We start from the raw sequence: 25,763 nt of genomic DNA on the forward strand, positions 1-25,763 counted from the left end.
TCATGGTGCCATTTAGCATGGAAATCTGATCATAATGGAGTCTGAGGTCTTTTTGAGGTGATTTGATTGGCTATCTTGGTTCTTACCAGTCTCAGCTCGTAAGGGTTACAAAGGGAACTTTTTATTACAGGTGTCCTGTTCCTTAAAGATAAGCAGAATTAAGACTGGGTAGAAATTCAGCTATGTCACGTTACCATTAAACTGTGTAACAAATTCTTCCTTTTCTCTATATGTACTCCTCATTCTTGAGGGGTATGAAGGGACGAAGGTCCATCTTCTATAACTTCTTTAAGCTGAATCCAGGTGTTGATGTGGGACCCATTGGAGGAGTGAAATTTTTCCTAGCTAGTCTTAGGTAGGTCTCGTTATCTCCCGGGTACAAGCCTAGCCGTTCATATTGCTGTATGGCCTCAACTTGCTTAGACACAAAAGAAACAAGGCAGTTTAAGAAACAGGGCCCAAAAATCAAAGAAGTAGGATGTCAGCTAAAGTGCCCAGGAAGGGTAAGAACCATGCAAGATTAGGGATGGCCTGTTTTATAATTTTTCCATATTCCCTGCGGGCCCATGCCCTTTTGGTTAAATTGGTGCAACCACTTGGTCTGGTTGTAGATGACTTTAATGTATTTTTTTATTTATCTGAAATTATTTACCCAAGCACAACAGGAAGAGTTGGTGACTATACACACCCTACCTTGTTCTGCCAAGAGGTCATCAAGAGCCAGACAGTTATGATGCACGATAATGGCTAGTAAGTCTGAGGAGACTGTGAGGCAGATAAGGCCATCACCAGTCTTATAGGCTAAAGTTTCTATAACTGTTTTGAAGTTGTGGAGGGTAACTTCATTGTAGGCAAACCTTCTCTATGGAGCAAGGAGACTGCCCACTATCCTGATGCCAGCCAGAATAAGCCAAATCGCTGTTTTACTCCTTGAGCAAGAGGGGAATGGAAAACAATTAAATATTTTGACTTGTCTGGGGGTTAGGTTCCCTAACTGCACTCTCCTTGATGTCATCTGTTTTCCAAACAGGGGTAGGCTCTGAATGAAACAAAGTGACTCCAAGAGCAAAGCTTAGAATACCTGCAAGCAAGACAAGTAGATTAAGTCCTGGCAGAAAAGTATATGCGGGTCCAAGGTAACTTATGTGTTTGAGGTTTCTTGTCCATCCTTTTGTAAAGGAAACTTAGATCTGAGAATGTTTCAGTTGAGTAAGTGGCACTTTCTTCCTTAGGTTCCATGGCTGCCTTTATCTGGGTATGGTGGACCCAAGTGCCACTCCCTGTAACTCTAAGGTAGAGCTAGTTGTGAAAATTACCAGATATGGTCTTGTCTATTTAGGTTCTAAATAATCTTGTGGTCCTCCCACTTTTAGGTTTTTAACAAAACCCAGTCCTGGGATGTAAAAGATGAAAGGCTAAATGAGATGATGAAGGTAATCCTTGAATTCTATACTCCTAAAAGGCCTTTATTATTTTTCTAACCTTGGTGGCATATTTTATTTTTTTCATGTTTCTGAGGACCTCCTGGTTACCTTACCAGACCTGGACCAGTTGGCCATGGATTAGCTCATAAGGGCTCAGTTTGATTTTTTCTTTTGGAGTTCTTCTTATTTTTAACAAGGCTGTGGGGAATAATGAAATCCATGGGAGATGGGTTTTCTGGCTTACTTTGGCTAAAGTCCTTTTAAGGGTCTGGTTGGTGTGCTGTATTTTGCCTGAGACTGTGGTCTCCAGATGGTATGTAGGGATCATTTTATTTCTAAGCCCCAAGAAGCAGCCGTAGTAATGAAAGCTATAAATGCTGGTCCATTATCACTTTGGATTGACCAAGGCAGCTTGAATCTGGGGACCTTTGCCACCTCATGGGCAATTTCAGTGTGGCTGGCAAAGGCTCCTACCCATCCTGAAAAGGTGTCCGTAAGAACCAGGTGGTATATAAGCTTTTAGAGCCTCTGGGCATAACTGTGAAACTGATTTACCAGTCTTTCCCTGGGTGTCTACCTTGGTACTAGACCAGCTGTGTAGTCTCCCTTCCCTTCTCCCCACCCACTGCATAAGGTGGATATTAGGGTTATTAACATAGCAGATGGACTAGTCTCACCCATCTCTTTGATTAGCTCCCTGAGGGTTGGGACAGTTATACTTTTACAAAGTCAGTTGACGGGCCTCTTGACCAGTGAGTGTTGGAATGGTTTTTGTTTTAACAGTCTGCAAGTCAACTGCTTTTGGGGAAAGAAATTGTCCATGAGGGCTAATTAGCCATCCTGACTGATCAATACTTTTGGTATAACCCCATTTGGAGGTTTTTTTTTCCATTCCTTTTGAGAGTCAAAGAGGGTAAAAGAGCAGGACCCAGGAAAGAAGGTGAAAGTGGCATTTGGAAAGTGACCTTCCCTAAAGTCACCTGTTTTGACACTAGGTTGGCTTTATTAGTTTCTTTAATTACCTTAACATCCCCCTTCTGGTGGCTGCAGCAATGAACTACTGCCACCTGGGCGAGTTGTCTTACAGTCTCTAATAACCCTAAAATGATGGTACCATTTTTGACCTGTTTGTTATCCAAGGTTAACATGCCCCTTTTCCTCTAACTAGTGCCATGTGTATGAAAGATGGAATATTAGTACCTGGAATCAGCATACTCATTCCCTTCACTCAATTTTATGCCCCAGTTAGATCAACAAGCTCTGCCTTCTGTCCCCCAAAAGATGGGGCCTTTTTCTGTTCAGTATCACAAAGCCAATACAATGAAGCTGAAAGTGAGGGTCAAGAAGTGCAGGCTTGACAGTGCAGGCTAAAAGCATCCAGGTAGGAGACTGCCCGCTTCTACGGTATCAGTGAGACCATAGCATACCCTGCCCTCCCCTGTTCCTCTTGCATACAGCCATTCTCATTGGTGAACCACTAGGATTTTGCATTCTCAATAGATTCACGTTTAAGGTTCGGCCTACTGGAGTAAACTTACTCCATCCTCTAAGCAGTTGTGAGATAAGTCACCATCTTCAAGTGGAAGGAGTGTGGCTGTGTTCAAGATATTACATACCTTCAAAGTTATGTGATGGTTGTCTGTAACTGGAGAGCACTGCCTGAGGACAGCCATTTTGACCCCCTTTCATTCATGAGGGTCTGGGTATGGTGGGGAGTCCAGACGGTTAGGGGTCGGCCAAAGGTTAACTTTTCTGTTTCTTTTAAAAGGAGGGCTGTGACTGCCACTGACCTAAAGCAAGGGGGCCAGCGTTTAGCAAGTAATTCCAGTTGCTTGGAAAAGTAGATCGTTTATCCAGGTCAGTGGGCCCAACCTTCAAGTTAGTGTTACTAGAGCAATTCCTTCCTCTTATGAAACATAAAGATGGAAAGGTTTGTTTAAGTTGGTTAGGGCTAATAGTGGGGGCATTGTGAGTAGGGTTTTAAGTTTTCAGAATGCTTGGTCACATTATGCCATCCATTCAGAAGAATCAGGTGCTCTGGGTCCCTAGCTAAGGCTTCTCCAAATATTGCAGGGGAGTTTTTGAATGCCTGGGTCCACATAGTGATATAGGAGTGGGGTAGGGCAGTGCTGGGTAGACACAGGTAGGTCCCTGGCAAGGGCTCCACCCCCACGGAACTAGGTGAGGACAGGCACTCCTGCTTTCATGCCCAAATGTTGCATTTTTCAAGACCATCCTGACCCCTATCCTACGCCTATAAAAACCAAAGACCTTAGCGGGCAGACACACAGGCGGCCAGATGTCAAGAGGAACACATTAGCAGAAGAAGACAAAAGTGACTGGACCCTAGAGGACGGGGAGGGAGCACGTCAGCTGAAGAGTACACCGACAGACACAGGCAGGCACGCTAGCACATAGCAGGTCATCCACCAGGGGGACGAGGCAGAGTTTAGCTGGGGCAGTCAGAGAAGAGTCTGCCCAACTCCAGGAGAAAACCATCTCCCCTCTGACTCCCCCATCTGCTGAGAGCTACTTCTACCCAATAAAACCTTGCATTCCTTCTCCAAGCCCATGTGTGATCTGATTCCTCTGGTACACCAAAGCAAGAAACCCGGGGATACAGAACTCCTTCTGTCCTTGTGATAAGGAAGGGGGTCTCATTGAGCTGGTTAACACAAGTTGCCTATAGAAGGCAAACTAAAAGAGGTCCCTGTAACGCACGCCCACTGGGGCTTCAGCTGTAAACATTCAACCCTAGACACTGCCATGGAGTTGTTGCCCCACAGCCTGCCTGTCTGTATGCTCCCCTAGAGGTTCCAGCAGTGGGCACTGGAGAAGCAAGCCACACCCCCATCACACTCCCTGAGATGAGGGCGAGGTAACCTTGCCCATTTCAACTGGGGCCTCGCCTAGGATCCTGGAAGGTGAGGGTGAATGAATGTGAAACTGTCAAGTCTACCTCTCTTCCAAAACCCCGCCACTTCACTTTCTTCCCTGCGGGTAAGAGGCTCTGTTTCCCTTCACTGAGTTTTAAATAAAAAATAATTAGCAAATCTGAACAAAAATGTATCCTAACAATATTGAAGACATGTTTAAAATTTTTATTTTATTAATTTTAAAACCATTTTTATTCATCAAAGATTACTAAATTCATGTGAACTTGAAGAGCATTTGGACTTACTTAATTCATGAGTACTTATTTACTTACAAGCCACTTTGGTGGTATGCTAGACTTCCTGCATAAGGTAACACATCTCTGCACATACACAAAGATCCAAGAGCTTTTACCTCAGAATTTTAGCCGTGAGATACAATACAAACTCACCATTTCATAAGTGACAAAATGGCAGATTTAATTTTTTTTTTTTTGACAAAATTGGAACCCGTTCACATGACTAAATTTCATTTGACCCAATAAGTATTCAAGGAAGGCTGTGGACCAAAATTTGGGCAAAGCAGTTTTTATGGCAGTTTTTTTTTTTTTTTAATTCTCTTTTACAGTTTTTCTTCAGTTTCAAATGGGTTTCCAATGTCTCCATTTCAATTAGACCATAAATAATAAGTCTTATCTCACCACCAGCAACTGGATCACAGGGGATTCACAGCAGGCAAAGAAAAGAGAGGAAGATAGCTTTAGAAAACTGCTTAATAAGTGCAGGCTCACCATTTGAACTCTAAATATTTCTTACTGTGCACAAAACTACTATTTATCACTGCATGCAGGCATCCCTAATATCTTCTTGAAGGCCAGCTAGGCATCCTTGACATCTCTTCTTTCAGTAGAGTAGCCAAGGCCACCTTGTCCTTTTGGTTTTGTCAAAGAGTGGGAAGAGGTATTTTCCAAGGAGGATGAAACCCAAGCTTCTCCAGTGCAAGAAAAATGGTATGTTGGAGGTTTTTACAGATGTAAGAGAACAAACACTAACAGGAGTAAATAGAGAGGAACAGAGAAGGACACACACACACACATACACACACACACACAAATTTACCTATAGGCTGTTTCCTGATCCTGCAGTCTAGACTGTCAGCCCTTCAGTTCTTCTCTCATCTTTTCAAGAGCCTTTTGCAGGCCCTCTACTTGGGGCATAGCCATCCTTCAGTTCCTTTCTCACCGTTGCCGAGACACTTAGGGGAGTCTCGGGATGTAATGAGCCATTTACTGAGGATGGGACAATGATGTGGTGCCAGGAGTCCCCATGCAGAACCATAATCCTGGGAAAATGTCCCACCGTACATTGCTCAGCGGGTCCTTCCCAGTATAGTTCTATAACCCTTTGCCTGCCTGCTTACTCCCTCACAACAATAATATATTACATTCCTCAAAGCTGATCCCTGGCACCTAGAGTCAGGACAAACGTACGTTATTTGATGTAGGTGTTTATTGGTATAAACATTTTTTAGAACTGTTTTTGCTGCTTCCTGTAAGTTATGATACATTGTGTTTCCATTTTGTTTGTCTCATGCTCTTTTAAATTTCCCTTTTAATTGGTTGTTCTGGGACATATTGTTTAACTTCTGTGTATTTGCAAATTTATCAAAATTTCTGTTGTTATTAATTGTGACTGGAAAAGATGCTTGATATAATTTGATCTTTTCAAATTTGCTACCATTTGTCTTGTTAGCTAACATTGATCTATCCTGGAGAATGTTTTGTATGTTCTTGAGAAGAATGTGTATTATGTTGGATGGAATATTCTGTATAGGTCACAATTCTTTGTCAGCTGATGCTGTCAGGTGCCAGTTGCTGGGTCTCCAGGGAGAAAAGAAGTTCCCATACAGGGAGGTGGACCATTTAGTCCAGGGCCACACACTGGTTAACCAGTTCTGTTACTGACAAAGCTGGTCCCCTATAATAACATGGAGTCTTCCCTGTTCACTGTCATGAAACCAAATAAAGGAAACTGAAAGTGAGTTTCAAGCAGTGCAGACTTTCTTTAATGGCCATGGAATTGAGAAGTGGGAGCATGGCTCGTGAGTAAACTTCTTGACTAGCAAAGGGTGAGTGGGTTAAAATATGGGGTATCTCTAATGCATGGGGTGGACATTAAAAGAGAGGGAAAGGATATTCATATCTTTTTTGGAAATGGGTGGTGAACATTTTGGAAATGGAGTGCTTCCTCCCTTTTTCTTCCTTTTATGGCTTCTTTTGGTCATTGTCACAGCAACTGTCAACTGTCATGGCACTTATGGTAGTGTCATCTAGTGTAGAAATGAGATTATAATAAAGCCTGAGGTCTTTTTCAAGTAATTTAATTGACTATCTTGGTTCTAAACAATCTCAAAACAAAGAGCTCTGGTTCTAACCAGTCTGATTACAACAAGAATTTTTATCATAGGTGTCTTGTTTCTTAAAGATAAGCAGAGTTAGGGCAGGGTAGAAATTCAGCTATGCCACATAGGCATTATCTCAGGTAACAGTTGTTCTTTAAATACTTGGTAGAATCTAATGACTATGCTATCGGGTTCTAGAATTTTCTTTGGTGGAAGACTTTTTTTTTTTTTTTGGTCAGACTTTTTTTTTGTCAGACAGAGTCTTGCTCTGTCCCCCAGGCTGGAGTGTAGTACAGCAATCTCAGCTCACTGCAACCTCTGCCTCCCAGGCTCAGGCAATTCTCATGCCTCAGCCTCCTGAGTAGCTGAGATTACAGACATGTGCCACCATGCCTGGCTAATTTTTTTGTATTTTCAGTTGAAACAGGGTTTCACCACGTTGGCCAGGTTGGTTTGGAACTCTTGGCCTCAAGTTGATCTGCTTGCCTTGGCCTCCCAGAGTTCTGGGATTACAGGCGTGAGACACTGCACCCAGCTAAAGACTTTTTATTACTGATTCAATCTCTTTACTCATTATTCCAAAGCCTCTTTATTTTTAATGCCTCTTTTACATTTTTTGGTCTGTTCAGATTTTTTGTGTTTTTATTTTATTTGTATGTGTGTTTGTGTGTGTGATTCAGTCTTGGTAGGTTGTATGTGTCTAGGAATTTATTCATTTCTTATAGGTTATCTAATTTTTTGGCATATAATTGCTTATAAAAGTCTCTTATGGTATTTTTATTTGATGTGAGTTGTAATATCTCCTCTCTAATATCTTGTTTTATTTATTTGAGCCTGTTTTGGTTTTTCTAGATAAAGATTTGTCAATTTTATCTTTTTGAAAAAAACTCTTCATTTTGTTAATCTTTTGTGTTATTTTCCTAGCCTCTATTTCATTTATTTCTGCTCTGATCTTTATTATTTGTTTTCTTCTGCTTACATTGAGCTTAGTATATTCTTCTTTGTCTATTTTCTTAAGACAAAATGTTGTTTATTTGTTAAGTTTTTTTAAGAGATGGAATCTCACTCTGTCACTCAGGCCGAAGTGCAGTGGCATGATCATAGCTCATGCAGTCTAGACTCCTGGGCTCAAGTGATTCTGTCCCTCAGCCTCCTGAGTAACTATAATTACAAGTGTGGTCTTCTTTTTTGATGCAGGTGTTTATTGGTATAAAACATTTTTTTAGAACTGTTTTTGCTGCATCCCATACGTTTTGGTATTTTATGTTTCCATTTTGTCTTGTGATATTTTAAACTTCCCTTTTAACTGGTTGTTCTGGGGCATGTTGTTTAACTTCTATGTATGTGCAAATTTACCAAAATATCTGTTGTTATTGATTGTGACTGGAAAAGGTGCTTGATATAATTTGATCTTTTCAAATTTTTTTTTAAATTTATTTTTATTATACTTCAAGTTCTAGGGTACATGTGCATAATGTGCAGGTTTGTTACATATGTATACTTGTGCCATGTTGGTGTGCTGCACCCATCAAATTTGTTAACATTTGTCTTGTTACCTAACATAAGATCTGTCTTGGAAAATGTTTTGTATGTTCTTGAGAAGAATGTGTATTCTGTTGGATGGAATATTCTGTATAGGTCTGTTAGGTCCATTTGATCTAAAGAGTTGTTCAAGTCTAATGTTTTCTTCTTAATTTTCTGTCTGGATGATCATTCCATTGCTGAAAGTGATGTATTAAAGTCCTCTAATATTATTGACCTGCAAGCTATTTCTTCCTTTAGATTCTTTACTATTTGCTTCACATATTTAGGTGCTCCACTATAGGATGCATAAGTCTTTACAATTGTTATATCCTCTTGAGGAACTGATCCCTTTGTCATTACATAATGCCCTTCTTTGTCTTTTTTCACAAATTTTGAATTAAAATATGTTTTGTCTGATAGAAGTATCACTACCTCTGCTCTCTTTTGGTTTCAATTGTGTGGGATATCTTTTTCCATCCCTTCACTTTCAGTCTATGTGTGTCTTTAAAAGTGAAGTGGGTCTCTTGTGGGTGACATATTGTTGGATCTTATTTTTTTATCTATTTGTTCATTCTATTTTTATTTACAATTTTAATCTATTTTCCTTCAAGGTTATTATTGATAGGTGAGGACTTACCACTGCCATTTTGTTAACTATTTTCTTGAAGATACTTTGTTGCTTTCTTCCTCTCTTGTCTTCCTTTGTGGTTTCCTGGTTTTCTGTCATGGTATGTTTGGTTGGAAGGCAAGATATACAAATAATATGAGAGTACTTATGGTTTAAAAAAAGAGACAAAAAAACAGGCCTCAAATAAAACTTGGCATATTTTACAGTTTTTTGCATCATGGATGATGAAGTATGGTGGTTCAACTCTAATTATATGAAGAAAGTGTTTAATTCACAAGAAACTGTTTTCTTTTGCATTCTAAGGTAACATTCAAGAGTGGAATTTATAGAAATAGTTGCCCTATAGGTGATGGAAAAGAAAATTGTTCGTATTTAAAAGGAACAATTCTTTCAGGCTACTGTATGATCCCATACACAAAACTTTATTTGAGGTCTTTCTTCGTACCCCATAAAGAAGATCAAGTTCAATACCTATTCAATTAACATCCTGAGGTGATGGGTAGAAGAAGGAAAGTACTGGAGAAACACTGTTTGTGTGTGTGTGTGTGTGTGTGTGTGTGCATGTGTGTGTGTGTGTTTAGAAACTGTGGATGAGAAAATCATTTAAGTCTTCATATCCATTTACAAACTTAAATGAAAGAAATAGCCAGTGTTATTCATAGCACAAACCATTTTGCACATATAAGCAAATACAGTCTTTACTTGCTTAAGTCTTAACCTAATTTCTATGCAAGCAGGGTCTAGGGCCCTGGCCCCTGACCCCATTGTTTTTGGGAGTCTGAGCTGGCCACAGCACTGGGGCAAAACTGCTTCGTGATTGCCAGAATGTAATGTCAAAGGTAAAATCCATGAGTAAAGCCAGAACTGAGATCCAATTAGACCATACTTACTCATATCACAGTAAATATCTGAACAGAGAAAGGAGAACAAAGAAAATAGCAAGATGGTAGAATAAGAATCATTTAAATAGAGCAAGTGCATTTAGAATGAAGGTGAGAACAGAAAGTCAGTCATATTCCTGAGACACTGAGGTGCAGTAATAAGACCCTTTTCCTGCCTGCTATTATGGGTGGGAGATAACATTGAAGTAAGTGAAATTATTTAAATAACCTGGGGACAGGAGAATGTGATGATAAGGTCTTGGGGTACTAAGTAGTAGAAGATGTTGGAGTGAGGGAATTGGTGATTTTTATAACCCAATGGAAACCAGATGCAGCCTCTCGATTCACAGCAGAGGCACAAGTGCATCTGTCATGGGCAGCCTGCTCAAAAGGATTTCTTTGTCAGAAATTCACAGAACTGTGCCAATTTTTGGCCCACCAGAGACTGCCCTGATGATCCCTCTAGGCAGTAACTGACATTTACTCAGATGGTCAGTAGTTGGAGAATTGTTTCCAAGTGGAATGTGGACAAGAACTGGACCAGAAAGCAGAGCTATTTTCAATTGAGGTGCTGTGAGGGGAGAATCAGCAAAAGATTGTAAGTCAGTTCTGTGATGGAGAGTTAAAAGGATTAGTGATCTGATGAGTAAAATTATGTAAATCCAAATCTCTTGAAGTTCCTGAGTATAGGTAAATGATATGATCTAATTTACCTATTAATGATAGGGTGGAGTAGGACAGTGGATAGTAGACAAACGTTGCAATTTTTGAAGACCTTGAAAACTCCAAAACTAGTTCCAAGGAAGAAATTGATTGGCTTGGTGATTCTGGTGAAAGTCATATCTGGGTGAGGAATATAATAATAAAGGGAGTAGTGTCCTAGAGCCAGTTAGGATTTGAAAGAAGATGCAGAAAGCAGTTCTGCACTGTTTTCATCTTATAATTTGGAGGATGGTTTCATTTTATGGTTTAAAGTTTACTGTAGGGTAAGATTCAGCAGTGTTCTCAATTGGGCTCTGCCACCACCGCAGCTTCAGCATACATGGGGAAAATGGCCACCTAGGCACAGGTTCCCAAACTAGTATATTATTCTCTTCCTGGGCATCAGCAAATGGTTAGTCTGGGCAGAGAATAACAGGGCTTTATTCTGTTTCTATAGTAGTGGTCTGAGTTTTAATGGCAGAGCATCAAGGAGAAAAGAAAAGTTATTTCTCAGGTGCTTCTGATACTCATGGGGAGGTCTTCCAATTCAGAAGTTCTGGAAGGCTCACGCTACCCAGACAGCTGTGCATATAGGACTTCCCTGAAGCTTTCCTGAATCTGGGGCTACACAATTGAGTCATTTCTCCTTTACGTCCTGGAATTAGGGTCAATGTTCTACAGGGCAACAGGTCATTGATTCTGATCCTGCCAGCATCCACCCATCTTAACGGCAGGCATCATCCCAGGGTGAACCTGTGAAAGATGTTGCTTAGTACTGCTTGGAGGTAAGGTATCTTCAACAAACAACCTGGAGAAAGCAGGGTTATGGACCAGTTATATGGCTTCTGTGCAAAGCATGAAACCAAGAAGAGGCACAGACATTTCTCCAGAAATTGCTCTTGTGGTGGGGGGTAGGGGGCAGCAGTGGTAGTGCTCTCTATGATGGACCCAAATCCAGAGAACTATCTGCACTTTTAGCATCGATTCATAAAGTGTCTAAAGCTGTAAGTAGTCATAGCATAACATTAAAGATCCTTAAACCCAAAACTCTAGACACATTCTCATTAACTGGGATACAATGCAGTAACTATGAATGAATATACAATGGGCAGGTGGTATCTGTAATAGTAATAGATCTCAGAATTGAGATCAGTGGTGAGGACTTGTGACCTAGGTCCTCAGAGAATTACTGTCTTTTGTATGTAATTTTTCTGTTTGCTTTCAGCTCATTTCTCTAGTCTCCCCTTGCTTTGCTCTGAATTATAGGGAGCCAATTGAATTATAGGGAGCCAATTGACCCTACAAATTCAAAAATCACATTTCTTAGCTTCTTTGTCCATTGGCTTCTGGCTAAGCTTCATCAATGGGAAGCACTGCAGAGAAATTGGGAGGTAGAAGGAAGAGAGAAGCCAGAGTATTCCCTCTACCTTTTCGGTTTCAGGCAGTTCTTTAGCAGTGGCTGTGTCTCCTTCTCCATAGTCCCAGCTCCCCCAGATTGACTCTGATTTCTCACTGTATGGCCCTGGCTTATCAGTTTGTATAACATCTTCCCGTGTCTTAGTAATGCTGGTCGCTTCCTGCTTTTGTTAATTTGTTCCTTCTTTGTTTTATCATCCTCCTGGAAGCTTTATAACTAGTTTGCCATATAAAATTTGATTTTCTTAATGTAATCACTTGTTATGAGTTTCCTGACACAATTGACTGTCAGAGAGTCTTGGGCAAGAGGGAATACAGAATGTGGGATATGGGGTGGGGTATCTGTTAGCATAGGCTTGCTCCAGCAGGCAGGCTGGGCTGGAATCAAGGGAAAATTGAGCCATGGATCCTAGGGGCAAAACTAGAATCAGGCGTCACAAGCAGCCAAGTAGTGTTATTATGCAAGGGGTTAGGAAGAAAGAAGGAAACTAGTGTAACCAAGTAATCTGAGTGAGGTCATAGAGAAGGAAGCACTATTTCAATATTGAAAAAGAAAAATGAATGCAAATGTTGATTAAATATGTTCAAAGTGGCACAACAAAGAGGTTATGTTGCCTAATACACAGCAAAATTTATCTTTGCTCTTCTCTCTACTCAGTTTCACTCACCATGACTGTTCTTTTACTACACATGTTTAATCTAATTGCCTATCTGTCTAATCTCTTTCTGGTCCAAACTCTTTCCTTTTGCTTTTTCCTTCTCTTGTATCTTTCTAACACCTTTTCTCTTCCAGAAGGAGCCTTTTCTTACGTAAATCAATCAGAGAGGATGTATACTTGTTATAATGTATTATAGTTTTGCATCTCTCTCACACAAGATAATAAAAACCAGGATGAAAATTGGAGATATTAGATCAGAACAAACTGGACTGAAAGAAAAGTGGGAAGATGAGCCCAGAGATATTACTCTCATTAGGACTAAAAATTACCTTTTATGTAATGATTTTGCCTTGTCCCTGCGAAAGGAAAACTCTGCTAATGGGACTCAACTAGTTCAAATAGTTGGAATCTAATGCTGCATGTGGAAATCAGCTGTTTTGAATTCAGAGCATGTTCATGTATAAGGATATATACTGGGTAGGTTTTCAATGCCATGGAGACCACACTCAATGGATGTTTAATAAATGAATGCATAATATGTGAAGTACAACATGGTATTCTACCAAGAATTCTAGAGAAAATAGCTACCAGATATAGATATGTTGCTGTAATAGAATTCATTCAGAATTCCAATTTGGAATATAAGAAACAAATTCTTCAGGTTATGAGAGTTGAAATCTCCTTTTCTCATCTTTCCCATTTTCTGTGTGCTGCTCAAATTCTTCAAACTCCAAAGGGATCAGATAAAAATAGGTATTTCTAGAAAGACACTACCCAACCCAGGAACAAAACTTACAAACTTAGACCTCTTTTTTTTTTTTTTTTTTTTGACATGGAGTCTTGCTCTGTTGACAGTCTGGAGTGAGTGCAGTGGCGTGATCTCGGCTCACTGCAGCCTCTGCCTCGTGGGTTCAAGCGATTCTCCTGCTTCAACCTCCCAAGTAGCTGGGACTACAGGCATGTGCCACCACGCCCAGCTAATTTTTGTATGTTTAGTAGAGACGGGGTTCAGATCTTCCCTTTTTTTAAAATATGGCTCCAAGGAGTGGCTTATGAGCTTCAACTTATTGCTTCTGATTAAGATTTCATTTATCCTTTACTATTCATCAGAACAGACCATCCTTGCTTTCTTTCCTTTCCTAGCCTATCTTTAAAATGAACTCAGCTCTTTGGAAGGTAATAAGCAGTTTATTGGTAGCAACAAAAGGGGGAATATATCATAAATGAAAAATAGCAACAACCTTAAGTGTTCTCAAATATTTTTAAAGTATCAGTTATAAATAACATGAGAGCTACAGGTAGTGTAATAGTTAATGGTGAGAAACTGGACACTTTCTATCTAAGATCAAGATAAGATGAGGATATCCCCCTTACGATACCTGTTCAATATTAGCATGGAAGTGGTAGCTAATGCAATAAAACAAGAAAAAGAAATGAATATAATAGTCTTTGTTCACAAAGAGCATGATAAAATCCCAATTAATCAAAATGACAACAACAAAATATACTGGAATTGATAAGGATGCAGGCTACTAGGTTAATATACAAAAGTTAATTGTTTTTCTACATTCCAGCAATAAACATAACAATGCCATTTTCAATAACACCCCAAAATGGAATATTTGGGCATAAATCTAACAAAATATGTACATAATTTATATGCTAGAAGCTATTAATACAAAACCCTGTGGAAAATCAAAAGAGCTCTAATTGAATGGAGTGATATTCCATGTTCATGGATTGGAAAACTCGGTGTTGTAAAGATGTTTCTTCTTCCGAATTTCATCTATAGATTCAACATAAATCTCAAATCTATAGATTTCAACAAAATCTCAGAAAACTATTTTTTCAATATTGAAAACTCATTCTAAAATTTATATAGAAAGGCCAAGAACCTAGAATTCTGATATAATATTGAAGAAGAAGAAAAAGTTGGAGAAATTCTATCCAATTCCAAAACTTATTATAATATCAGAGTAATCAACACAGTGTGATGCTGGCGAAAGGCCAGACACTTAGATAAATGGAAGAGAATAGAAATATAATCACACAAATATAGTAAACCAATCCTTTACAAAAGAGTAAAGGCCACTAAATAGAGAAAAAATAGTCCTTTCAGCAAAGGTGTGGGAACAATTGAAACCAACATGCAAAACTTAACCTATACACAAGCCTTATATCTTTCACAAAAATTAACTCAAAATGCACCATAGACTTAGATGTAAAATACAAAATAGTAAACTTCTTGAAGAAAATATAGGAAAAATATAGGTGACTTATGGTTTGACATTATATTTTTGATACACACTAAAATCATGATTCATGAAAAATAATTTAATGTTAGATATCATTAAAATTAAAAATTATGTATTTTGAAAGGCACTGCTAAAAGAATAAAAAAATGGACACAAAAAAATTTGAAAGAGAATATTTGGAAAATAGAAAATATATATTCAATAAAGGATTTATATTCAAAACATAGAAAGAGCTCTTGGAGCTCAACTATAAGAAAATAAAAGGCACCAGGCATGGTTACTAATATCAACAATCCCAGTGCTTTGAGAGGCCAAAGTGGGAGGATTACTTGAGGCCAGGAATTTGAGATTACCCTGGGCAATATAGACAAAAGAAGAGGAAGAAGAGGAAGAGGAAGAAGGGAAGAAGGAGGAGGAGGAAGAGGAGCTGGAGGAGGAGGAGACATATCTATACATAGGTATACACCATGGCAAGTGTATGCTTATGTGACAAACCTGCACATTCTGCACATGTATCCCAGAACTTAAAGTATAATAACTTAAAATATATATATATATATATTTTATTTATAGAGGAGGAGGAGGAGGAGGGAAGGAGAAGGAGAAGAGAAGAAGAAGAAGGAGTAAAGTAAGAATAACAGGTAAGGGGAAAAAGTCTATGATAATCCATATAGTAATGAATTAGAATTGGAGACATCAGTATGAACTCATATTTAATTTAATATAGATAAAAATAGTTACATCTGGAGATTTTTATAGAGATGCATATGTACACTGGGTAATATAAACACATTTTCTTGATCTTCCATTAGAGAGAGCCTAAAAAAAATGGCTGGGCATCTTGACTTACACCTGTAATCCCACCACTATAGAAGGCCAAGGCAGGAGGATTGGTTGAGCCCAGGCATTTGAGACCAGCCTGGGTAACATAGAGAGACCCTGTAGCAACAAAAAATAAAAGTAAATTAGCCAGGCATGGTGGCACACACTTGTGGTCCCAGCTACTCAGGAGGCCGAGGTGGGAGGATCACTTGAGCCTGAGAGGTTGAGGCTGGAGTGAGCTGTGATCCCACCACTGCACTTCAGCCTGGATTGCAGAGCAAGATCTGGTCTCAAAAAAGAAAAAAAAGAAAAACAATTGATAGGCATTTGTCAAAGAACACAGGAACAAATTGAAAGACCTCCCAATGGCCAAAGCTGTAACAATTTGAGCAACAAAAGAGGTAGTATTGTATTAGAACCTAAAATATAAAATAAATATCTGTTGGTCCATATTGATACATTGCCTTCAAGGAGGTAGAACATAATTCCCCACCGCTTAAAGAGTAGGCTGTGCATAATGGCTTCATTCCAAAGAGTACTGTGTGTAAAGAGGAAAAAAAAGTAACTTTACAGTGAAAAATTGAGACAAGCACTACCTCAGCCAGTGATCAAGGTCAATATCATCAGTGATAAGTCATTTTGATAGTATATTCTCTTAATATGATGCGGGAAAGATGACACTTTACCCTTTGATGTTTCCACCTAAGCTCGCAACCTCAGTTTAATCAAGAGAAACACACTAGACAAATCCCATAGAGATTTGTAGAGAGATGTTATACCGAATACCTGTCTAGTACTCCTCAAAACTGCCAAGGTTATCAGCAACCAAGAAAGTCTGTGCAAATGTCACAGCCAAGAGGAGCCTAAAGAGACAGGACAACTACATGTAATGTAGTACCCTGGGTGGGATTCTGGAACAACAACAACAACAAAGCATTAGGTAAAACTAAAAAATTTTGAATAAATTGTGGACTTTACTTACTAAAAAGGCATCAATTGTAATAAAACTATCATACTAATATAAAATATGAAAAACAGGAGAAACCCAGTGTGGCGTCTATAAGAGCTCTCTGTATTATCCTTTCAACTGCCCTAAAATTAAAGTTTATTTAAAAAATAATGTGGAACTTGGAACCAACCCAAATGCACATCAATGATAGACTGGATAAAGAAAATGTGACATATATACACCATGGAATACTATGCAGCCATAAAAAAGGATGAGTTCATGTCCTTTACAGGGACATGGACTAAACTGGGAACCATCATTCTCAGCAAATTAACACAGGAACAGGAAATCAAACACTGCATGTTCTAACTCATAAGTGGGAGTTGAACAATGAGAATACATGGATACAGGGAGGGGAACATCACACACTGAGGCCTCTTGGGCGGTGGGCGGGATAGCATTAGGAGAAATATCTAATGTAGATGACAGGTTGATGGGTGCAGCAAATCACCATGGCATGTGTATACCTGTGTAACAAACCTGCACATTCTGTACCTGTATCCCAGAACTTAAAGTATAATAAATTAAAATAATGTGGAAGAATGAGAAGTGTCATAAAATAAATATGCTTAACCATAAGTTAATAATTATTGAAGCTGCATATAAATACACGGGTTCACTATAATATTCTGTTTACGCATATGCATATTTAACATTTTTATAATAAGATTTTAAAAAGTAAATCAGCAATTTAAAAACTCACCAGAAGAAAAGTTATTTGTAATATTTATTCTATTTTAATTGAAAATAGATCCTACTTTCTTCCCATATTTATGAGAACCTCACTTAATCACTGGAAATTCCTTGGACCTGGAATAGAACTTTAACTGCAGTGACTAAATAATTTATTGTCCAGAATGGGACACTTTGGAGACTGAAAGGAATGCTATTATGTAATTACACTGGGACAATGATAATCAGCTAGGAGTAATCTGGGTAAAATCAGGTTATCCTATTTTTCATTTTTTTTTTTTTTTTTGACCTAACATGTCCTCCATCTGTGTAATGCTTCCTTCCCCCATCTCCATCTCGGAAAAGACAATGTTTATATAGATGACAACAGTGAATTTGGGGTTTCTAGAGCCCTGAACTAAGATTAAAGCTAGACTGTTGCCAACTGCTTTCTTTTATTACCAAGAAAGACTTGGAAGTTTAACATAGAAATTAAAGATGACAGCCTCAGTATGTGGTGGTAAAAAAAGAAGAGAGAACTAGTTAAGACACCCTCAAACCCCAACACAAAGCAATTCTAGCAACAAATAAGCAGCCAGAAGTCAGTGGAGGTTACAGTTCTGGGTCTGTACCAAGTGGGTGAAGGGAGAATGTGGGTAAAGGGTAACCCAGTGTGGTGGTGTAATGGCAAAAAGGACTTCACAGCCCTTTGGGATAGCAATTCCACGAAATGAAATCTAAGTTGGCTTGGTATGTGTTATCATTTTGACAGAAGTTTAACATTGGAAATTGTTTCAATCCAAACCGCTATTGATGTGAAAGCTACTTTTCTGTACATGTCTGTAAGCTTCTTCAGAACAGTACTGTGTCTTACGGATCATTTTTTTAACCACCTTTCACAGTACCCTCAACATTGTAAAGCTCATTGATGTTCACGGAGATTAATAGTTACACGTAAATTTCAAAACCTAGAAAAACCCACTATGGAAGATTTTGTCACTTATTTGCAAAAAATGTACTGCACTAAAATGTACAGTTCATAAGGTCTTAGTTGGCTGAGACGACCCGTATATGCCTTGTATGTATGGTGGGATCCTCAGTCTTACCCTATCTAAAATATTTTATTGTGTTTCTCACTAATCCAGCAGTGTTCTTTTATTGATGAAGCTGTCAGACGAGAGAAAAATCCAAGGGTGAAAAGATAAAGGAAAAGAGAAAATAAGAATAGAAAAGGGCTGACAGATGAGAAGAAATGGTTTGAAATACCTGTTGGAAATTTCTATCTGATGACACAAACACTCCATTACCATGGCTTCATAAATTCACATCATTGATACTTGCCTTTCTGAGATATTCAATATCATTAAACACCCTCCCCTTCTGGTAGCAGGCTGTTCCACAATTACCATTCTTCCTGCTTGTTCTTCACTTTTTATTTTTGGTCTTTAAAAGAAAAGATCATGTTCTTTGTCCTTCATAAAAATATGTTCCAGCCATATTGAATTACTTCCTGTGCTTTGTGACCACTGTGCTACCTCACGCCTTCATGCCTCTCCCTTTGCTTCTCCTGATGCCTGAAACACCTGCCAACCCCTCTTTGCCAGGTAAGTGTTCCTCAATGACTCAGCTGAGATCAGGAATTTGGATGTATTTCCTAATCTTGGCAGGCTAAGACAAGGAAGGTGTTTTGTTCTGTACTCGTCTAATATGCTCTTTAGGTCACTTATTTCACTGTATTGAAAGGATTAATTTTCTTAACTATCTCATTAGATTGTGAGCAGTTTGAGGTCAGGAATTGTGTCTTATTAATGTGAAATGTGTCTAGCACATAGAAGGCATAATAATAAACACGTCATTAATGCTAAGTCAGTAAAGATGTATGCATATTGTCTAACCATAAAAAATCAGAATTCATTACTCTCTGCTATAGAAATCTGTTCACCTTATGTGAGCATCATTTTATTTTCACTGTTATGTTTAGACTTTTGCTGAAACATGCTCCCAGTCCCAAGAAGTCATTCCTCTACCACTTCAGAAGTTGTGGCAGCTGTTGTATATTTTCAGCCTTGAAAATAGTAAGCTCTATATTTGGATTTGTTGGAAGGAATTAAAGTCTGTGCCTTTGGACAAAATAAGCATTTCATTCATTACCCATCATTCCAGAGATACCCCCTGGGTGCTTTCACTTCTAGCAGCCTGGTCAGGCTGACATCTGTTGCTTTGTCTCCTAAGACTTATCTTGAAACTGTGTTAAATTGGATTGAAATATTTCAATTACTTTTCTATATGTAAATTCCTTCCACTATGATGAATTAATTGTAACATGAAATCTATGAAATTGTACTATTTTGATCTGAGTTCCTTATTAATAATTATGTGTCCTAAGTATCTTTAATATTATGTGTCCTAATTAAGGCTTTTTTCGAGAGGGTTTTGTAACATTGTTGGAATTGTAGGTGAGATAGTCAGGGAGTCTAAACTCAGGGAATTCATTCTTATCATTTAGTTATTTGCTCTTTCTGAGACCTTCAGGAGAATAAAAGACTCATCCTCTGTATCAGCGTGCTATTCCAAACAGGGATATAAAAGCTTTTATGGGTTGCATTGTGTCCCCTCAAAAATCATCATTGAAGTCCTAACCCTCAGTACTTTAGAATGTGACCTTATTTAATGATAAGGTCTTGACAGAGGTTAACAAGTTAAAATGAGGTCACTGGGTGGGCCCTGATCCAATTTGACTGGTGTCCTTGTAAAAAGGAGAAACTTGGAGAAAGATAGGCACACAAGGAGACTGCCATGTGGAGATGAAGTCGGTGATTAATGTGATGCATCTATAAACCAAGGAATGCCAAAGACTGGAAGAAAATCAGCCTCTGGTAAAGCCAACTTCTGGGGGACAAGGCATAGAACAGGTTTTTCCTCACAGCCCCGGGAAGGAGTTAACCTTTCTCTCACCGTAATCTTGGACTTCTAGCCTCCAGAGCTGTGAAATAATAAATTTCTGTTGCTTAAGCCACTCAGTTTGTAGCACTTTGTTATGCAGCCTTAGAAAGCTCTTCCAGCCCCATGCTTAATTACTGTCCCCACAGACCTTTGTGTGATAAGCCATGGCCAGGTGTGCTCATGAAGACACTGGGTAGACATGCATGAGTTCCTAGTTGCTACACAGTAGATGCAGACAAAGGAGTGTTGAAAATTGGAATGTAAAGAGGGTGGGAGAAACAGAGAGAGAGAGAAAGGGCATAAGTGCTGTCACAGTAGGGATTTCCACCAAGTGCCAGTGCAGGAAGAATGTCATAGCTCAAAACTCATCCATAAGGCCTAGGTGATGTTAGTGATTTTGTTTATGAGTAACAGGTCTGTTTATTCATTCAATATTTATTTTTTGAGTGCCTAAAATGTGTCAAGCACTGTTACAGACACTGGGTACTTAGCAATTAAAAAAAACATAGAAAAATTCCTGTCTTCAAGGAGTTTACATTCTGGGAAAGAAATAGACAATAACTGAATACATACGTACAATGTATAACATATCACACAGAGAAAGCGAAAGCAGGAAAGAGAGCAGGGAGGATAGTGTGTGCATCTGGAGTTGGTTCATTTTGGTCAGTGGTTTTAGAAGACTACAGATACAAGATGGTATTTTAGGAAAGATCTGATATAGGCAAGGAAGGAAGATATGCAGAGTCCATGGGAAAGTATACCAGGCAGAAACAACATCAAGGAAAGGGGCTCTGAAGTAAGAGTAGGATTGACATGTCTAAAGAACAGAACAGAAAGAAAGCCAGTGCAGCTGGAACAGAGTGAGCATGGGGAGGGGTCCTAAGGGATGAGGCCACATGGGAAAGTCTTGTGGGGCATGCTAGTGCTTTTGATTTTTAGCCAGTATGAACTGGAAAGCCACTGCATTTTGTAAGTGCATTAGAGACCATCTGACTGGCAGGATTGCTCAGATTGCTGTGCTGAGAAGAGACTGAAGGCAGAAGAGGTAAAGGCAGAAGACTGGTTAGGAGGGAGAACATGGTAGTTTTGACAAGGAAGGTGATGGTGAGATTGGTAGACAGAGTCGATTCTGAATTTAAATTTAAAGTGGAACCAACATGATTTTCTGACAGAGTAGAGAGGAGACAAAGATAGGTCCAAAGTCTTTTTGATTCTTGGCCTGAGGAAACTGGAAAGCTTGTATCATCATTTTCTGGCATAAGAAAGACAGTAAGAATAGTATGTATTTGAAAGAAGATCAGGAGTTGAATCTGGATGTAGAATTATCTTTCCTGTTTGAATCCATTCCGTTCCTAGATTTCTGTGACCAAAGTTTAAAGAGTGAGAGTTGGGATAAATAGAAAAACCTGTAGTAAGATCCCACTGTCTTAGATATTTAAGTAGATATGCTGAGTAGTTAGCTGAATAGTGGGACATATGATTCTGGACTCCAGGGGGAGAGGTCTGAACTAGTGATAGAAATGTGCAAACTATACTAATCTAGGTAGTATTTGTAACTGCGAGAGCAAATGAGATCAATAAGTGAGTGAGTATAGACTTGAAAGAAAAAATATCCAAGCACCAAGTCTTGAGGCTCTCCAAAAATATAAGGATGAGAAGATGAGGTAGAAGCTGAGAAGAAACTGAAAATGAGTGGCCAATAAGGTAGAAAACTAGGAGAGTGTGATTTCTGAAGCCAAGTAAGTAAGCAAGAAATGCTCAACTGTGCCAAATAATGCTTACATGGCTGACAAAAGGAAATCTGATTTGACAACACAGAGAATATGGGTCAGCTGTGAAGGAGAAAGCTGTGAAGTATATTGAAAGTTGAATTAAATCAAGAATGTAGTTGTTTTCTGGGACAAAGCAAGAGAAAGAGAAAGGAATTGACAGTGCGTAGAAAAGTATGATTATAGCTGATCATGAAAAACCAACCTGAGAAGGAGGGAAGCAAGGGTATGAAAGGGCAGAGAGAGAGTGAAGAGGTGGGAGGATCAGTGGATTGTAGATCCCTATGTTGATAAGGTATTTCTGAAATTCCGTCATGTCAGGGAGCAAACTAGAAAAATCATAACAAGTCTAAAGAATGACCATGGAGTAAGCGGCTCAGGGAATGGAAGAAAAGATCACTAGAGAGAGGAATTCAAGGAATTGAGAGACTATGGTATTAGAAAAAAGATAGCTGCAAGGACATTAAAATCACCAACAACTGAAACAGCGTTATCGTGGAGTGACAGTGAATCTTTAACAAACAAGGGGAAGTGCTTGAAAGATTGATCACTGAGGGCAACAAGGAGGGTAGTGGGGCTCATGAAGATGAAATGAGATGCAAAGCTGGAAGTCAGGGTGTGCATGCAGAAGAGTCTGAATGGTTTGCAAGCAGGAATGGGAGGGAAAGAGGACTGTTAACTTACCTCCAGGCCCAGCAGTAAAGGGCTTGAGGAAGAGAACAACACACATGTTGTTGAACCCTGAATATGTCTCTGAATGATACAGAAGCGACCTTCTATGGGTTTGGGTTTACTCAGAAGTATAATTTTCATATATATTGTGCTCGATTTTGTGAGAGGAAGCCAATATGTTCTGTGAGGCTCATTTTCTTCCAGTCTTCTAATCTAGTCCCACTTCTCTACAACTAAGGCCCAGGATACTATGATTTTAACTTCTTCTTTAATATGTAGTGTTCTCAGCTCTGCTGTGACAGAGACACACCCAAGTACCCTGACAATTCCCTCTGACTCTTGTACCTGATACATACACTTAAGTCATGGCTCAGACATAACACAGAAAATCAAACAGCAGATACATTGGTATTCCAAAGTAGGGCATTTTCTAATTTATTACCTAAATTAAGTTCCAATTGGAGTGCAAATGGTAAAGAGACAGCATTTCTTTTATAGAGAGGGCTGCTCAGAGAAGACGCAATGAAAACTACTAAAGTCACTGCATATTTTGTTCTGTTTCTTTTGGGAACACTGGTAAAATTTGAAGGCAATTCAAGAGAAAAAAGGTATCAATTACTGTGTAAATCCCCTTGAGCACCTCAGGTTTTGCAGCATTTCATATTATTTTTATTTGGGAGTAGCAAATTTATACAATTTCTGACTACTGCTTAATGATGACAAGACTCTACACTGTGCCAAAACATCATCTATCAATTCACAAGCTGCCTAGTTAACTAGTGTGCCTCCTGCTGACATTGTAACTCCAGATTAATGTCAAACCCTTGCAATTTACAGATGTCTGCATATTCAAGCCAGAAAAGACATAGTTTTCAAAATCTAGAAAAGACATCCCCTCCACATTTGCTTGAAAAATATAGATTAAGATTTTTCCCTACAATGAGAATGTAAGAGTTTGGGAACTCCTGAATTTCTCCCATTATGGAAGAGCTTACATTTTCCTTTGGAGCACTTGTTTTCAGGCCCATTTCCTAGGTGACCTCTCTTCCTAGGCCTCCTTATGCTGCCCCCCACTGACAGCTAGGTTTTCCTTTTCTTAAATTGACTTAGACTTATGATTATGTATGGTCACCTGATTGAGCTATCTGGCTCTGCAGCTGGGCTCCCATATTCATTCCTAAATTTCTTTCATTAGCAAACAGTCTTGAGATCTGAGATATGTGGGGTGAATTTTGGTGACCTTGTAGCTTTCAAGTAACAGTATTTCCAACTGCCATACTGAACCAACCCAGTGTCCAGGATACTCCATTTTCAAATTCCCTGATGTGGTCAAATTGTGTAATTTCTGTAAATGTTTGTTTTTACATCTGTAATATGGAGAGAACAATACTTACTTCATGGAGTTGCTGGAATGCTAACATTAGTCCACATTAGAAGGGAATCTTTATGTTCTATTGATGGTTTAGATGCATGACATGCAATCACTTTTATGAACAAATTTTCCAGCATCACCTGCTGCTTTGTATGACTTTTGCATTGGACTGCCAACTGAAATAATGTTGCAATTGTGTCTTCACTGAATTTGACATCATGGTATTTAAAGACTAACTGAATTGCATTTGATATGACTACAACTTTTAGAGCAACACCCCTCAACCTCAACCTTTAATGTTTATACAGATATCCTAGGCATCTTGTTAAATGAAGGTTTTGATTCAGTAAAGTCCAAGGTGGGGCCCAAGATTCTACATTTCTTACAAGCTTTGAGATGATGGCAATGCTATGGATTACATTTTGACTATCAAGGCTTTAGATAACTGGTTCTCAACATTGTCTAAATATTAAAGTCATCTGGGGAGTTTTCAAAACTCTCAATATTCAGGCTAAATGCCAAAGCAATTAATTTGAAGCCCTACCCTCCCTGCCTTCCTAACTTACTTTTTTTTTAATTAATTCAGGAAATATATACCGTGTGTCTACTATCACTAAATGCTATATAAATAATAGTGACTAATAAAAAAGATTGCTTTCACAAAAATAGAAAAGGAGTTTCAAGAGGAAAATTGAGTGTACATTGAGAAATATGCTAATATCCTAAAAGTTACCTTAGGTTGATAAGAATCCTGATACAGAGTGTTTACTTTATACCAAGCACATTGCAGGGGCTGGTTTATTTCATTTTGAGAGATAATATTTCACCATTTTGAGATGAGGTTCAAAAAAAGTTTGAGATTAAACATCTGGAAGGAGACAGATGTAGAGGTGAAAATTATGCCTCTCTTAGTTTATAGACCCTTTTCTTTCTACCACATCTATTCTCAGGTGTTCCCATGCTTCCTATGTAAGGACTATACATCTGTAGTATGGGCTCAGGTCATTGGATGCAATTAAATACAATTTAGGAAGGCTTGTAATTTATATTTCAAATACACACTTTCAAGAGCTATAAGCTATCACTTACTGAATTTCAAAGAGTTCTGATTTATTTATAATTGATTATATTAGTGAGGGTAGGTTAACTGCTATTAAAATTATGTCAAAAATATCACTAGTTTAGTGCACCATAATTTACACAACCGTCTTAAGGTGATGTTCTTTGTCTAATTAGCTATCCTTGTAGTAGTGACTAAGGTATGCAAGCTCCTATGGCTCTGCCTTCCCCTAGGTCATTTGAGTTCTCTCTGAGGCAGATGGCTAAAGTGCATGCAGGATCTCGTGTAGGAAGTTTTGTGAGAGATAACTGTGTGTCATGCATTGCTTCCAGCCACATCCCAATGGCTAAAATGCATGTGCATGGCTCTCTCTAACTGCAAGGGAGCCTGGAAAATGTAGTCTACCTGGGTACCAAAAAGAAAAAGTGAAAAAGATTTTTTTTCAACTAAAATAAAATATGAAATGCAGATATAATTGTTTAGTTCACATGTGTGGAACAACACTTGCCATGACTTTTTCTTTCTTTTACTATTTCTTGTCCTTTTAAAAATTACTCATTAATGTCTTCCAAATGAGATATTACCACTTCAAGTCATTGACAAGGGAAGGGCAAATGCCCAGAGAGCAGGAGAAATGCACCTCTGAACACACCTGCTTTAATTGCTTTGTTTCTGAGACTC

At 38.7% G+C, this 25,763-nt stretch overlaps 1 long non-coding RNA gene across 1 annotated transcript in view; it reads left to right on the top strand.

The window, feature by feature from the left end:
- The first annotated feature begins 211 nt into the window (after positions 1 to 211).
- LOC115896416 overlaps positions 212 to 25,763 on the top strand; it is a 63,499-nt gene continuing 37,947 nt past the window's right edge. Inside the window, exons 1-3 of the long non-coding RNA XR_004056294.1 lie at positions 212 to 503; positions 658 to 750; positions 1,031 to 1,136. This is a non-coding gene — a long non-coding RNA (uncharacterized LOC115896416). The remainder of the gene's footprint in view (positions 504 to 657; positions 751 to 1,030; positions 1,137 to 25,763) is intronic.

This window comes from Rhinopithecus roxellana, chromosome 3, assembly GCF_007565055.1.
Source record: "Rhinopithecus roxellana isolate Shanxi Qingling chromosome 3, ASM756505v1, whole genome shotgun sequence".
In the NCBI taxonomy this organism is placed as follows: Eukaryota; Metazoa; Chordata; class Mammalia; order Primates; family Cercopithecidae; genus Rhinopithecus; species Rhinopithecus roxellana.